Raw genomic sequence first — 14,402 nt, 5'->3', positions numbered from 1 at the left:
TCTTATGGGAGCTCCCTTGTACATAATTAAATACTTTTCTCTTGCTGCTTTTAAGATTATCTCTTTGAATTTAACCTTTGGCATTTTAATTATGTGTCTTGATGTGGGTCTCTTTGGGTTTATCTTGTTTGGGTCTCTCTGAACTTCCTGGGGTTGTATGTCTATTTCCCTCACCGGGTTAGGGAAGTTTTCCATCATTATTTCTTCAAATAGGTTTTCAATTCCTTGCTCTCTTATCTTCTTCTGGTACCCGCATGATGCAAATGTTGTTAACTTGATGTTGTCCCAGAGGCTCCTTAAACTATGCTCATTTTTTGGATTCTTTTTTCTTTTTCTGATTGGGTGTCGCCTGCTACCCCATCCTCTATATCACTGATTCATCTCTGCTTCATCGAATCGACTGTTGATACCTCTAATGTGTATTTCATGTCAGTTATTGTATTGTTCACTTCTGACTGGTTCTTTTTCATGTGTTCTACCTCTATTTTTATGTTTCCTGTATCTTTGTTGAATTTCTCACTGAGATCATTCAGCATCCTTAAAACCAGTGTTTTTAACTTTGCATCTGGTAGATTGCTCTTCTTCATTTTGGTGAATTCTTTTTCTGGAGCTATGTTCTGTTCTTTCAAGTGAGATATGCTTCTTTGTCTCCCCATTTTGGCTGCGTCTCTGTATCTGTTTCTATGTATTAGGTAAGGCTCCTAAGCGTCCTAGTCTTAGTAGAGTGGCTTTATATACTAGGTGTGCTTTGGGGCCCCATGGCACAGACTTGGGAGGGGTCTAGCTGTAGGCCAAGTTTAGCTGCAGCTTGTGCACCTCTAGGGCCACCTGGTAAGAATCACCAAACAATCCACATATGGCTTCCACCCAAAATCTTAAAATATTGAATCTTTAATTGCCTAATAGTGTTAGCTCACTACAAAACTCAATAAAATCCTGAATTACCTTGCAGATGAATTATGGCTTTTAGGATTTATCCAGAATCCAATGTGACCCTATAGATGGGATGAGCCAACATCCTCAGAAAATGTGAAGAAATATTTGAACCAGGCCGAAAAGTGCTGAAATGTTCCAATGACATAGAACCCACAAGTCAACATGAAGCTTTCACTGGCAGATACGGCTTTGGAGTTTTCCAGGGTTCCGGCCAAAACTCGGAAATTACTGAAAAAAGCTCTCAAACCCAAAATGGTTCCAAATAGAGGTTTGTATTAGAAGGAAACTATGCATGGAAATTTATTATTCACAACCAGTGGATTCAGTTATTTATCCCATTACATCAGAGGATTTTAATTTTTCCTGGAAATTCTTTACAAATTACAGGTAACTACAGTCTGAGCAGAACTAGAACTTCTGTGTATTTTTAAGTAAGTCAATTGTTTCAATGAGATAAGTACATTATTTCCACCAGACAGATAATTGTTTTCTTGTTCAATTGCATTACATTTGTGTATCCAGGTATAAAATGTTACAAATGGAAAATTACTAAGAAGCAAAGCAGTCATTAGTGTGACTTATAAATGGAGCAAAGTTGTCACAAAAGTTTTACTAATTTTTTTTATGTAGATCTTATTTTTTTAATCTATTACATATCTGATTTACAGAGAAAATAGTAAAAACAGATCCTTGTGCCTATATATAATACAAACAGAACTACATCCGTTGACCAATATGAATGGCTAAATGACTTCGCTATAAATATACACAAAAATAAAATCAATTCAGGGATAAACTACTTGCCTTCAAAGGAAATCTATATATTTGAGATCTGTGAAAAGTAAAATTAAGTAATTTTAAAGTATCACTATTGGAAATAAATAGTATCTCTACTTTTTACTCTGTAGATAGAGGAATTGATTCAGAAAAGTACATATCTGATTACTCTTGTGACACTGTTTATTCCCTGAGAGAATTCTTAACTGTTAATTGTCCTCACTTAAAGAGCCCCAAAGCAAATAAAAGAGACATTGAATGACACAAAAAGCAATATCAGCACTTTGTGAGTTCAAGGCAGATTATTTCCAAATGGAAGTTGTACATTATAGATGGTCACTGAGCAAGAATGTCACAGAGAGCATTTTTGCATACCAGCAAGTGAGAAGGCAGATAGTTAGAATGGTAAACAATATCTAACACATAACAGATATCATGGGGGCAGGATAAGTTCCATTTAATAAATGTTGGATTTTAATGCTAGTACTTTAATGCCTTTAGATTAAAGTTTATGGCATCTATTACCTAACTATTCAATAGTTTCTGTGTCAAATATATCAAACATACACTTTGTACATTTTTAAAACAGAGAGGTTATGTTTTTTCAAAACTATCTTTAGAAATTCACCATATTTCAAATCGTACAGTCGGAAAAAATTATTAAAGGGTATAGATGACAATTTAAACATCACACATTGATCAAATACCCAAAACTAATATTAGATATGTCTTAGGAGAATGTTTTATTCAGAACAAAAAGTATTCTTTCAAAGTAAATTAAAAATGGGCATTATGAGTATATATGATGAAAATAAAGACCTAGAAACATATGAAGACGTACAATATAATTTTGAATGAAGTATGGTAAACACGTAGAATCACTTTAACCAATGATTTGTCTCTTTTTAAAAAAATTACATAAACTGATTATATGAGATTTTAAGACAAGACTGTAATAGAATAAAAATTACATAAGAACTAAAATTTCTTTACAGTGTTAGAATTTAAGGAAAATATGCTGCTTACATGTTTTTGTTTTCTTTTTTCTTATAGCTGTGTTAATTTAAAGCTATATAAAGTTAATATCTTTAATATTTAAGAACAAATTTTTAGAAAAGGTTATATAAAAGCTTTGATTTACTTAATATAGTACAACATTTTGACTGATATTAAATTAATAAAAACGTCAAAAAAGAGATGAGGAAGAAGATTTCCTATAAATTTTGATTTATTTATTTTCTGTACTTACTCAAGGCCAGTTTTACAGCTTAGAACAATTTTTTGACATATAGATATTTTTCTCAGTATTTTTTCAGCTGTAAGGAATCCTAAAAAGTCTTAATCCAACCTGCACAGTTTTGGGAAAGGAAATCAAAGACATAGGAATTAAAATGTCGAATCTAATTCTATACATCTACTTAAATACTAAGTCATAGAGCAAAGGAATTTTAATTCCTGTTTCAGTTTTCATTTAAAGTAACAAATAAAAGAAAAAGCAGGACCTACAAATAAAGGAAGAAGCACAACACTGAGAGCTGGAGAAACAGGAATGGGTAAGCCACTGCCTTCATGGAGCTGACACTGTCGTGCAGGAGACAGTGTCAAGATTGTGAGCTCTGCCACCAACTAGTTTTTTGTATACTGACTAACCTTTCTCTTCTAGCCCCATAATTCCCACCAGGAAAGACTCAATGAAATCCTTACCCTCTGCTCCTCTCTCTAGTTCTCCATGGACTTTATTCTGTCATGTGACCTGTTCACCTGCTTGCAGATGATTTCAAGATGCCACATCTAGCCTAACCCACATAGGCTATCTACTTAGTACGACTGCCTGAATTAACTTCATTTGAATCTCCAGTATCGTTTCAGAATCAACAAAACCATAACCAAACACATTCTTCCTCAAAACTGGCTGCCTATTTCAATTTCCCCATTTCTATAACTGTCATTATTATTCTCCAGAATTCTAAGTCCCAAATTTTAAGTCATCTTTAGTTCCACCTTTACCTATGCCTCTTTTATCTAGGCAGTTTCCATACCCTATGTGTATTAGTTGGGGTTCTCCAGAGAAATAGTGATTTACTATAAGGAATCGGCTCATGCAATCTGGAGGCTGGCTAGTCCAAAATCTGGAAAGCTGATGTCTCAGGTCAAGTCTGAAGGCCAGCAGGCTATGTAGAACCAGGAAGAACCAATGTTCCAGCTCAAAGGCTATCAGGTAGCATTCTCTATTAAATTCGGAGAAAGTCAGCCTTTTGTTCTCTGCAGGCCTTCCACTAATTGGATTGAGGCCTACCTACATGATGGAGATTCAATCTGTTTTATTCAGTCAGTAGATTTAAATGTTAATCTCATCCAAAAACACTCTCACAGAAAACACCTAAGATAACTTCTGATCAAATATATCAGCACTTGGTGGCCCAGTCAAATTGACACAAAAAATGAACAATCACACTACGGTTTTGGGTTTCAAAAGTTTCACGCTGTTCTCCCCATTCTCATTCTCACTAATGTTATCTCAGTTCAGGTCCTTATGATCTACTGATTTTCAGCAAAAGGATATAAACCAGCCCCTTCCCCATTCTTTAGTTCAGGCATCTCTAGATATGCTGTGGATACATTTATTTTCAGAAATGTTTTTGTCATATCATTTCTGTTCTATTCTTCAACTCACAATAGCATCTTACTCTAAGTAGATCCAATTTTTTTCTCATAATATGTTGTTCTACATAATCTAGCCCTACTTTGCCTACTGACCTATTTCTTCCACCACTCTCCTAATTCAACACTTACATTATAACTGGACAATCGCTTAAATATCTTCTTCACTCAGCAATGCCCAATCCCACCTCAGCGTATTCCCCTTCTCTGGAAGACACTGTGCATTCTTCTTTGCCTGCCCTAATCCCATCCACCTGCCAAGGTTTTTGTGGGCAGCTTCACCTCTTTTCTAAAGTTTTCCAAATTCTCCAAACCACGCAAATCTTTTAATTTTCTAATCCTCATGTGCATTTAAGTGGAACAAAACCATTGTTCCTCTAAACTATTCTGTCTTGTTCTCTAATTTATTTCTATTGCACATCCCTCTTTCCCTGGTTCCCATTCTCACTGTATCACCTCCAAATAAACATCTATTTATGATGAACTGAAAATTTTTGAATCTGTGATGTTGCAAACACTATGTAAGGCAACAGAGATACAAAGAGATACAATTCTTAGACACTTTATAGTCTAATAAGAAAGATAGATTGTTATTCAAATTATGGAGCAATGTACTGTCTGTTATAACAAAGGGAGATACAAAGCTCTAAGGGAATGCAGGGCTTATAACAGAGGGAGAAACTAAATTGTTCTCATAGAATGTTGTGGTAAGGAATAAATTTAAAGGAGGAAGAGAGGAAAAGACTTTTCAAATATTGAGAATAACCAGTGCAAAGGAATAGAGGCAATGAAGAATATACACATAGTTTAAGGTATAATGAGATATTTACCACAATGAAAATAATACTAAGCATAAGGGATCAGAACCCAGGCACAGACTGGCTGAAAGGAGATTTAATTCAGCAAAAAGTATCATTGAGAAATAGGTACAGAGCCCCAGAAGCAAAACTGTCAGTAACACCGAGAATGCTAAGTCACGACTTGTGGGCAGCAGGCATGGCTAAAGCATGGAGCCGGGCCATCTCTAACCAAGAGAACTGGGCATTCCTGAAGAACAGGTGAAATTTTGTTTGTCCCTTATTCATATTCCTAAAAAACAAAGGTTTTTCATAAATCATTTGGTGACAAATCTAAGCTCGTCTGGTAACAAAAACTGGTCTAAACAAAAATGAGGCTATTTATTCTTTATCTTCTTTAGTATTAATATCTATGAGTTTCACTACAGGAAAATATTAATTTTAATTATATTCACTGACTTACACAGGAACACTCCAGACTCCATTAAAGGTGACATGAAATGTAAAATCTAATAAATTCTAAATTACAAAACATACTTGGTCCCTAGGTTTTAGGTAAGAGTCTATGGACCTTAGATTCTGAGGTTCCACAGAATCAGATACACAAAGGGCTCTATTGTCCAAAAAAGGTTTCAGAATCCATGGAAGAACCATTCAGAATTGTTTTGTTAAATGGAGAAGTTTTCAGTGCCAAAAAATATTCAATTATTGACCACTTTTGTAATCTGTGGCAAAGTTTATTTCATTTAAATAATATTAGTTAGAAACAAAAAAAATTAAATTGCTAATCACAGACTTTTAAATCAACCTTTTTCCTCTCCTTATAATGCCAAGAACATCAGGAAAAAAAAATTGTAAAACAACATTCTCTTTGCCTCCTATAACCTTAATAGATAGTTTCCTGGAATTGTCTATTCAAATAGAAAATTAATTTCCATGCACAGCTGGAAATACCACATTGGCAAGCAAGGAAAACATCAAACACCAGTAGATTAAATAAAAAGTGGAAGAACTATAAAGACTCAACAAAATAGAACTTGTTCAGTAAGATAGTTATATGAAAACAGCTTTTTGCTTGTTTATTGAACATATGACTATGTCTTTTAAAGTGAAGAAGCAACAATCAAGGAAGATTTCGATCCCAAGAAACAATGAGGGGATTATATCATTCAACAAGTTTTTCTAGTGTTGTATGAAAGTACTCCCCTTGACAGGGTGAAAGAGATACTTAAGCTTCCAAAACATATACATGGTTAGGACATTGCCACCTATTTCGTGGCATCTAACCATGTTTGTTTGTTTTTCACTATCTTCCTAAAGAGGGATTTTGGTGAGAGTTGTACAGCAATGTGAATGTATTTAATGCCATTAAAGCGTACGCTCAAAAGGTTTAAAATGTTAAATTTGATGTTATATATATTTTACCACAGAAAAAAAATTTGAATAATATACAAAAAGCTCTTATAAATCAATAACAAAATGGAACAGTCTAGAAGAAAATTGGGCAAAGGGCACAAACAGAAAATCAAAACAGGGGTGGAAAAGCCAATAAATATATGGAAAAAAATGTACAAAACCATTAATAATCAAGAATGAAAGTAAAAATGGTTAAGGTATCATGTTTAATCATTCAAATCAGGAAAGATTTAAAAGATTGAGAATATTTCTTTTTAAATAAGCACTTTTCTCTACCTACTGACAAGATCAGGCTCTTTGTCTACATCTCCCTCCATTGGCTTGTACCTAGTGCATATCCCTCTCGGTGCTGACAGCCATCAAGGAAAAACAGGCTCATGGTGCCATCTGAGGACTACTTTCTGATGCTGTAGCTGCTTCAGGCAATGACTTGTGTGGCCAATATTCAACTAATATTCAAACAGAATAATACTCTTTGCACAAACACTTGAAAAGCAAAAGAAGAGACTGAAAACAGACACCGCCTTCAGGAACTGCCACACAAGAAAGGCAAGCAAGAAGCAATAACAATGTGGGAAAAACAAAACCCCACATGGCATCCAGACAGTCAGCTGCCTTGGTCTTGCTGCCTCTCAGGTTGTCAGATAAAAATTAAAAACCTCCATCAGCTCTTAGTACAGAACTGACACTGTATAAATAGCGACAGGACGAAAGTTCAATAAAAATCAATGTGTTATGAAAGTAAAAATTTTTAAAAACATTCTACATGAACTTTATCATTGCAGGGCTTCCAATGAATGAAAGTTTGACTTCAAGATATCAGGAAAATTTCTAGATAAAGGATAACCAGTTCCAAAGTGGCATATTGTGTTACAAAACATAGAGCTACATACATCTTTATTATCTTTGACAAATAATCCTGAAACACCTCTACTTCAGTAAATCCTCTAGGATATCTCACAAGCAAAGTGAGGGATTGATTTAATTACCTGAATAGTCATTGTCCATACAGAAGGAAGTAAGTGGCTGGCAAAATACCTGACTCAAAACAGGAGCCGAATAAATATTTGTTCAACTGAAATGAAACAAATAGTAGAAGCTAATCAAGACTACCTGCATTATTGATGAAATTTATTATGGTTCCAACTTTCCACCTGACTTAACCTATGAAAATAACTGACCTTATCTATAGAAAAAGCTGTAAAGGTTCTGTTCTTTTCCACATGGGATCACAAGTACCAACCACCCACCCCACACGGTGCTCAGAGGCTTGGTGAAGTTTCATCTCCCCAGAATCAGTATCTTTGACCCAATTTCTGGCAACAAAAATACAGAAATTTTAAAGCATGGGGTGAAAAAGTAAAAGATCCAAAGGTGATCAAAACAAAGATCCTAACAGAAGAAAAGACCTGATAATAGATAAGCCACCTCAAAGTGACCCACTCAAATAAACTGCGGCTCAGCCTCTTTCAATATCAAAATGATATTCAGGTGGCTGGAGGAAAACACATAAATTTTGATTTTAATCAAATGAAAGATATTTCAAAGTAGATACATTCTGCCTTCCAAACTATAAAATTTGTTCCCCAAAATAAAAATATTTTAACTTTCTAGAATAGGATCTATGTCACTTTTGTAGATTTTCTCAATCGGCTGCCTTCTGCTGCAACACCCCTCACCTCATCCCACTTCATTTCCATCATCTTCCGTAATGCCCCCAAACTTGTGCAGGAATCTCTGGTGAAAAATGAGCTGGCTTTAAGTCAAACAATACTTCCCAATCACAACTGGGGTTTTTTCAGTACATAGTTGGGGGAAGTCCTTATTTATTTGTTCCCATTAGAGCTCAAAAACCACCTAAAGCATTGTCTTCTCAGGGGTATTACAGTCTTCACATGGAATCTTAACAGTATCATTGTGTTTGTCAATGATTTCGAATGCTTTACTCTAAACCTTCTCTTGGTTTCTAAGTCTACAGTGTAAATAAGAAATAAATTCCACATGTAATAAATGGCACTTGAATATTTTAATCATTACAGTTTATAAAACATAAAACCTCAAAGTTTTGACTTTAAGAAGCACTTTAATTCATAAATATAAAAGAAATACTAATGTCAAAAAATTAGGTTCATTGTAATCCTAGAATCAAAGCATTCTGTGTATTTCCCAAACTTGGCAAGACACATTTTTATTTTTAATTTTTGAACTACTAATGTTGGAGGAAAAACAAACACCATTAACTTCCTCTTCAGTCACTAGCTGTCTGTGCCATGTGTTTTTATCGCTTCCTGCCACAAGGAAATACATTTGAAACAAAGAATGATATTCAAAAGAGAGTTCTCTGGGTGACTCTAAAATCATTCTCAAGAAACAGTGTAAACATTTAAATAAGGATACAGAGTGATAAAACTACTCAGAAAACCTTCATATTTTTTTATACATGATATCCCGTGATGCTCAAAACAGGTCTGCCAAGATTATTTAATGAATAAACTGAGTCGGTCAAGTTAAAAAACTCTTCTTCGTTCACAGAGCAGTTAGAATTTAAATCCATTCTGTTTCATACCCAAACTCATGGTGGAAACTATAGCACACTTTTCCCTATGAGTCTTTTGATCAAATGTTTTTATTTTAGCCTATTTGTCTAAACCATCATGGGTTTTTGAGCATGAGTAATGGGGAGATTGATCAATGGAGGCTGTAGGTGATAAGAACATATGAGGACGGATTTATCACTCTATATCCTAAGTTGTGTTTAACAGTTATTTTTTGAGTCCTAAGTACTAAATAATACACCAAATACTGGAGATCCTAAACAAAGATGCGAGTTATAGCTCTTACCCTAAGGAGTTAGTAAGAAATTTAGAAGAAAAAAAAATTCCAATATATTTTGCCCTTTTATTACTTCATATGTTGCTTTCACTACTTTTTTGGACCATGTGGGAATTTTATAAACAAAGTCTCAGTCTATTCAGGCTGCTATAACAAAATATCATATAGACTAGTAGTTTAAATGACAGACATTTATTTCTCACAGTACTAGAAGCCGGTAAGTTCAAGACCAAGGTGTTGGCAGATTCAATGTCTGGTGAGGACCCTCTTCCTGGTCTGTAGATGGCGGCCTTCTTGCTGTATGCTCACATGGTCTTTCTTGGGAGCATGCTCATGGAGAGACAGATCTCTGTCTCTTCCTCTTCTTGTAAGGGCACTAATCCATCATGAAGTTCCTACCCTTATGACCTAAACTAAATTTAGTCATCTGTCAAAGGCCCCACCACCGAAAACCATCACATTTGGGGCTAGTGCTTCAAAATATAAATTTTAGAGTGACATATACATTGAGCCCATAACAGAAACCCAAAAGGTAGAACAAATAATCACAGTTAGCTTGATGCATATAATTTCAAAAATGCTATCACTTAATTGCATTAAACAGCTATTTATTGATAAGAAAAGTAAATTTTTGATAGTGAATGTAATCCATGATATAGACAATATTCTCCACACTTTAATAGGAGAAAACTAAGTCTCAGAGATGATCCTTTGTCCAAGATCAAAAAGTGAGAAAATGATGCATACTGGGTTTAAACATGTATCTGCCTAGCTTCAAAGCCCAGCCTCTTTCCTCTGGAATAGGAGAGCTGTAACCTAGGGCGACAACAGCCTCCCTCACTGCCTCTTCTTGGGTGTGCATAGCATGGCTCTCCCTACCAAGAAAGACAGCAGCTCCAAGAGCCAGATGCAAACACACAGAACACGTGCAATCCCTCTGTATCAGAGGTAACTAAAGCTTCAATGCTGGTACACTAGAGCAGGTCAAAGAACTAATTAAGAGCACATTTCCTAGACTAGCCTGTCCTACCTAGAAGAGAGAACATTCCAACCAGTAAGCTAGTTGAGCCACTGATTTCATGGCCAAATATAATATGACTATAATTCTCTAAAAATATTTCATAAGCTGAGTAACAGGAGAATAAAGATGCATACATATTTTTGAAATATTTAGTCACTATTTTAAATACTATTTTAATGTTGAAGAAAATCAACCTGGGATGGTGACACAGATCTCATTTATCTTTCTTCAGCTCTGAGAAGGTCACTGTTAGTGTATATCAAAGCTGTAGCAAAATTTTAAGGGTATACCTCTGTTCTGACACTTTGCATAGTAGGAACTTAAGAAATACACTGTGGATAAATGGATGGATACAGGAGAGAATGAATTAGTATTCACATTAATCGGTCATATTCAGAATATATAATTAAATATCTCATTTTACTTGGGTTTTTAAAAATGATTTCCTCACCTTCCTGTTAAATATCTATCCATATTTACGGCTAAGCCTAATTTGTATGATAGCCAATGGGTCTAGAACTTTGTTTTCAGAAACAAAAAAATTATATGCTACAATTTTACTTACAACTTTAAAATTTGGGGGTTAATAAAAATACAATATTTAAAAGGAATTTGGGGAAAATAGAAATTACTGAAAATAAGAAAATCTCTATATACGTAGTGTGATAATAATGAGATTTTTTAAAACTAGATAATTTTGATTAGTGTTGCAAATTGGGAAAGATAAAAGAAAAAGAGAAGCAATGATCTTTACATCAATGATAATATAGAAAGTTTTATAGAATAATGCCTTTATTTCATCTTACTTCTTGGTCATCAGTTTTCTTTTATTTCATAATCTTATTGTTAATGTCTTTTATCTTTCAATACTGGTAGTCTTTTCATAAGCCAGTTATATCATTTTTAGGGACAACAACCCATATATGTATATGTGTTTAGACACATATATCTACACACATATATATGCATGCCTATAGTCATTTATGTATATATTCAATATATACAATTATATATCTATGTCTTGCTCTCTCTCTATATATATATATGTAAAATTTAGAAATGTAATAATTCATGTGTTAGCTAAACATTTATTTACAGGTTAAACTCCTTTAAGTATTTCATATGCACTCACATAAAAATATCTCATACAAATGTGAGAAAATCACCTCTTTCGAGAATTTACTTTAATTAATGTGTCTTTGTGTTTTTCAGCTCTTGGTTTGCACCTCAGTGATGTGTGTGAAAGGGTGACCAGGAGAATTCAGGTATGACTCAGTGTAATACTGTCAGGCAGTACTGGCTGATTTTCCTCAACACACAGTGGCAGCAAGAGTTCTCCAGAGGTCACACCTGAGCACCTGTGCTCTGAGCCTATCAGAGGACCACCAGGTCTTGCCACGCCCCACAAGGCTTTGTGAATCCCTGACGATTCTGGCTCAGTTGATTCAAGTGGGATCTGGGAACTTGTGTATAATAAACCCCATGTGATTCTTACTAGAGAAGCCAGAAAAGCACTGATATTATGTATAGGAAGGAGTTCATTGAGGGAAAAGGCTAGAAATGTGGTTTGCCCTATACCCTGGGCACTGGGAATATCCCATGAGTATTGGCAATTTTTGTAGACCATGGCAAGCCACGGAAGATTTTTGAAAAAAGAAAATAATTAGATTTGTGCTTTAGTAGGAGTCAGTCACTAAGCAGCATTGTGTAATTAGGCTGAACTAGTTGGAAGCCTACTACAATAGTTGTAGCAAGAAATAATGAGTGTTAAAGGTTGGCAACAAAATGGAAGATAAAGTCAATCAAGATTCAAGCCAACCTGATATAAAGAGAGCAGAATAAGAATTTCAAAAATTCTTAAACACAGGGGGCTAAGAAGATATCTGTGATAGTCATAGAAAGAAAAAAGGTCAAAAGGATTTAGACTGGACAAAGTATGAGTAAATGAATAATAACTGAGTAGTCAAAATAAAGACTATTTTCTGGGAGAAAAAAATAGGGTTCTAATCCCTTTTCTACCAACTCCTTGCTAGGAGACGCTGGGCACATCTCCTAAGCTATCTGAACTTTGGTATCCTCAATAAATAATGCTAGTAAAACCTATTTTTCAGAATTGCTGTGAAGATTAAATGTGATTAATGTAATACTCAATACATTGTAGGTGCTTAATAAACAATTTCATTTTTGCCTGTTTTTAGTTCAACTGGCTTTTACTTTCAATGACTTAAAACCATTCCAGACACACAGTGGGCACTCAAAATACAGCTGTTGAATGAATGAATTACTATTGCTATTACAATTCTATTGAAGACTGAGAAAAGATCATGGGATTTGCCCATTAGACAGTAATTGGTACACTTAGAGAGATTGCTTAAATGCCTAGGGGTTTGGAACACTTGGATGAAGTAAAAATTCTACCTAGTGTTTTGGTGAGAATATTCTAAATACAGTATTATTGTAAAGTACAAGTTTTCAGGATTTTTAAATGAATTAAGGGCTTAAATATAAGACCCTAAACCATAAAACTCCTTGAAGAAAACACAGGCAGTAAACTCTCTGACATTGCTATTAGTAATATTTTTTCTGATATATCTCCTTGGACAAGGGAAACAAAGAAAAAAATAAACAAATGAGACTATCTTGAACTGAAAGTTTTTGCACAGCAAAAGAAACTATCAGAAAAAAAAAAAAGAAAAAAAGACAACCTACAAAATGGGATAAGATATTCGCCAATGATACATCTGATAAAAGGTTGATGCCCAAAATTTATAGAGAACTCAACCAACTCAATATCAAAAAATTAACAATCTAATTTAAAAATGGGCAGAGGCCTCAATAGACATTTCTCCAAAGAAGACATAGAGATGGCCAATAGACATGAAAATATGCTCAATGCCACTAATCATCAGAGATATGCAACTTAAAACCACAATGAAATATCACCTCGCACCTGTCAGAATGGAAATAACAAGTGTCGGCAAGGAGGTGGAAAAAAGAGAACCCTCGTGGGGCTGTCAGTGGGACTGCAAATTGGTGCAGCCACTGTGGAAAACAGTACAGAGATTCTTCAATAAAATTAAATACAGAACTATTTTATGACCTAGCAATTCCACTTCTGGGTATTTATTTATCTGAAGAAATCCAAAATACTAATTCAAAAAGATATATGCACCTCTATGTTCATTGCAGCTTTATTTACAATAGCTAATATATGGAAACAACCCAAGTGCCCATCACTAGACAATTACGTAAAGAAGAAGTGGTACATATACACAGTGTAATATTACTTGACCATAAAAAAGAATGAAATCTTAACATTTGCGACAAAATGAAATATATATTAGTGAACTCAGTCAAACAGAGAAACACAAATACCATATGATCTCATGTAGAATCTAAAGAACAAAATAAAGAAGCAAAACAAAAACTGACTCATAGATACAGAGAACAAACTGATGGTTGCTAGATGTAAGGGGGGCTGGGGAACTGGGTAAAAAAGGTGAAGGGATTAAGAAGTACAAATTGGTAGTTATGAAATAGTCAAGGGAATATCAAATACAGCATAGGGAATATGGTCAATAGTATTGTAATAACTATGTATAGTGCCATATGGGTAGTAGACTAATTAGGGGGGGATCACTTCATAAATTATATAAAAGTCACATCACTATGCTGTACACCTGAGACTAATATAAGATAATATTGAATATCAACTATAATTGAAAATAAATTTTAAAAATATGTCAAAAGAAAGTTTTCATGAATTTTATGGGTTTGTTTTTTATTCTGCATGTTAAAGAAATAAGCATTTCCATTACATTTATTAATGTTAATAAATATTTTTTATTAACCAGTTTTTAAAACACCATATACTTTATTTAGAATTTTGACAGTATCTCATTTGATCTTTAGCCCGTTGAGTTAAGGAATTTGGTTACTACATCAACATTTCTATTTCACAG

At 34.3% G+C, this 14,402-nt stretch overlaps 1 protein-coding gene and 1 pseudogene across 3 annotated transcripts in view; one reads left to right on the top strand and one right to left on the bottom strand.

Annotated features, from left to right (window-relative positions):
* The window catches only part of HDAC9 (histone deacetylase 9), an 829,181-nt gene that overhangs the window by 730,740 nt on the left and 84,039 nt on the right, over positions 1-14,402 (bottom strand). The gene's annotated exons all lie outside the window — the stretch shown is intronic.
* On the top strand, positions 6,357-6,469 carry LOC120602672 (uncharacterized; annotated as a pseudogene).

The sequence above is a fragment of the Pteropus medius genome, unplaced genomic scaffold (assembly GCF_902729225.1).
Source record: "Pteropus medius unplaced genomic scaffold, Ma_sr-lr_union100, whole genome shotgun sequence".
Lineage (NCBI taxonomy): Eukaryota > Metazoa > Chordata > Mammalia > Chiroptera > Pteropodidae > Pteropus > Pteropus medius.
The sequence above is the reverse complement of the archived record's forward strand: the minus strand, read 5'-3'. Positions and strand labels throughout refer to the sequence as shown.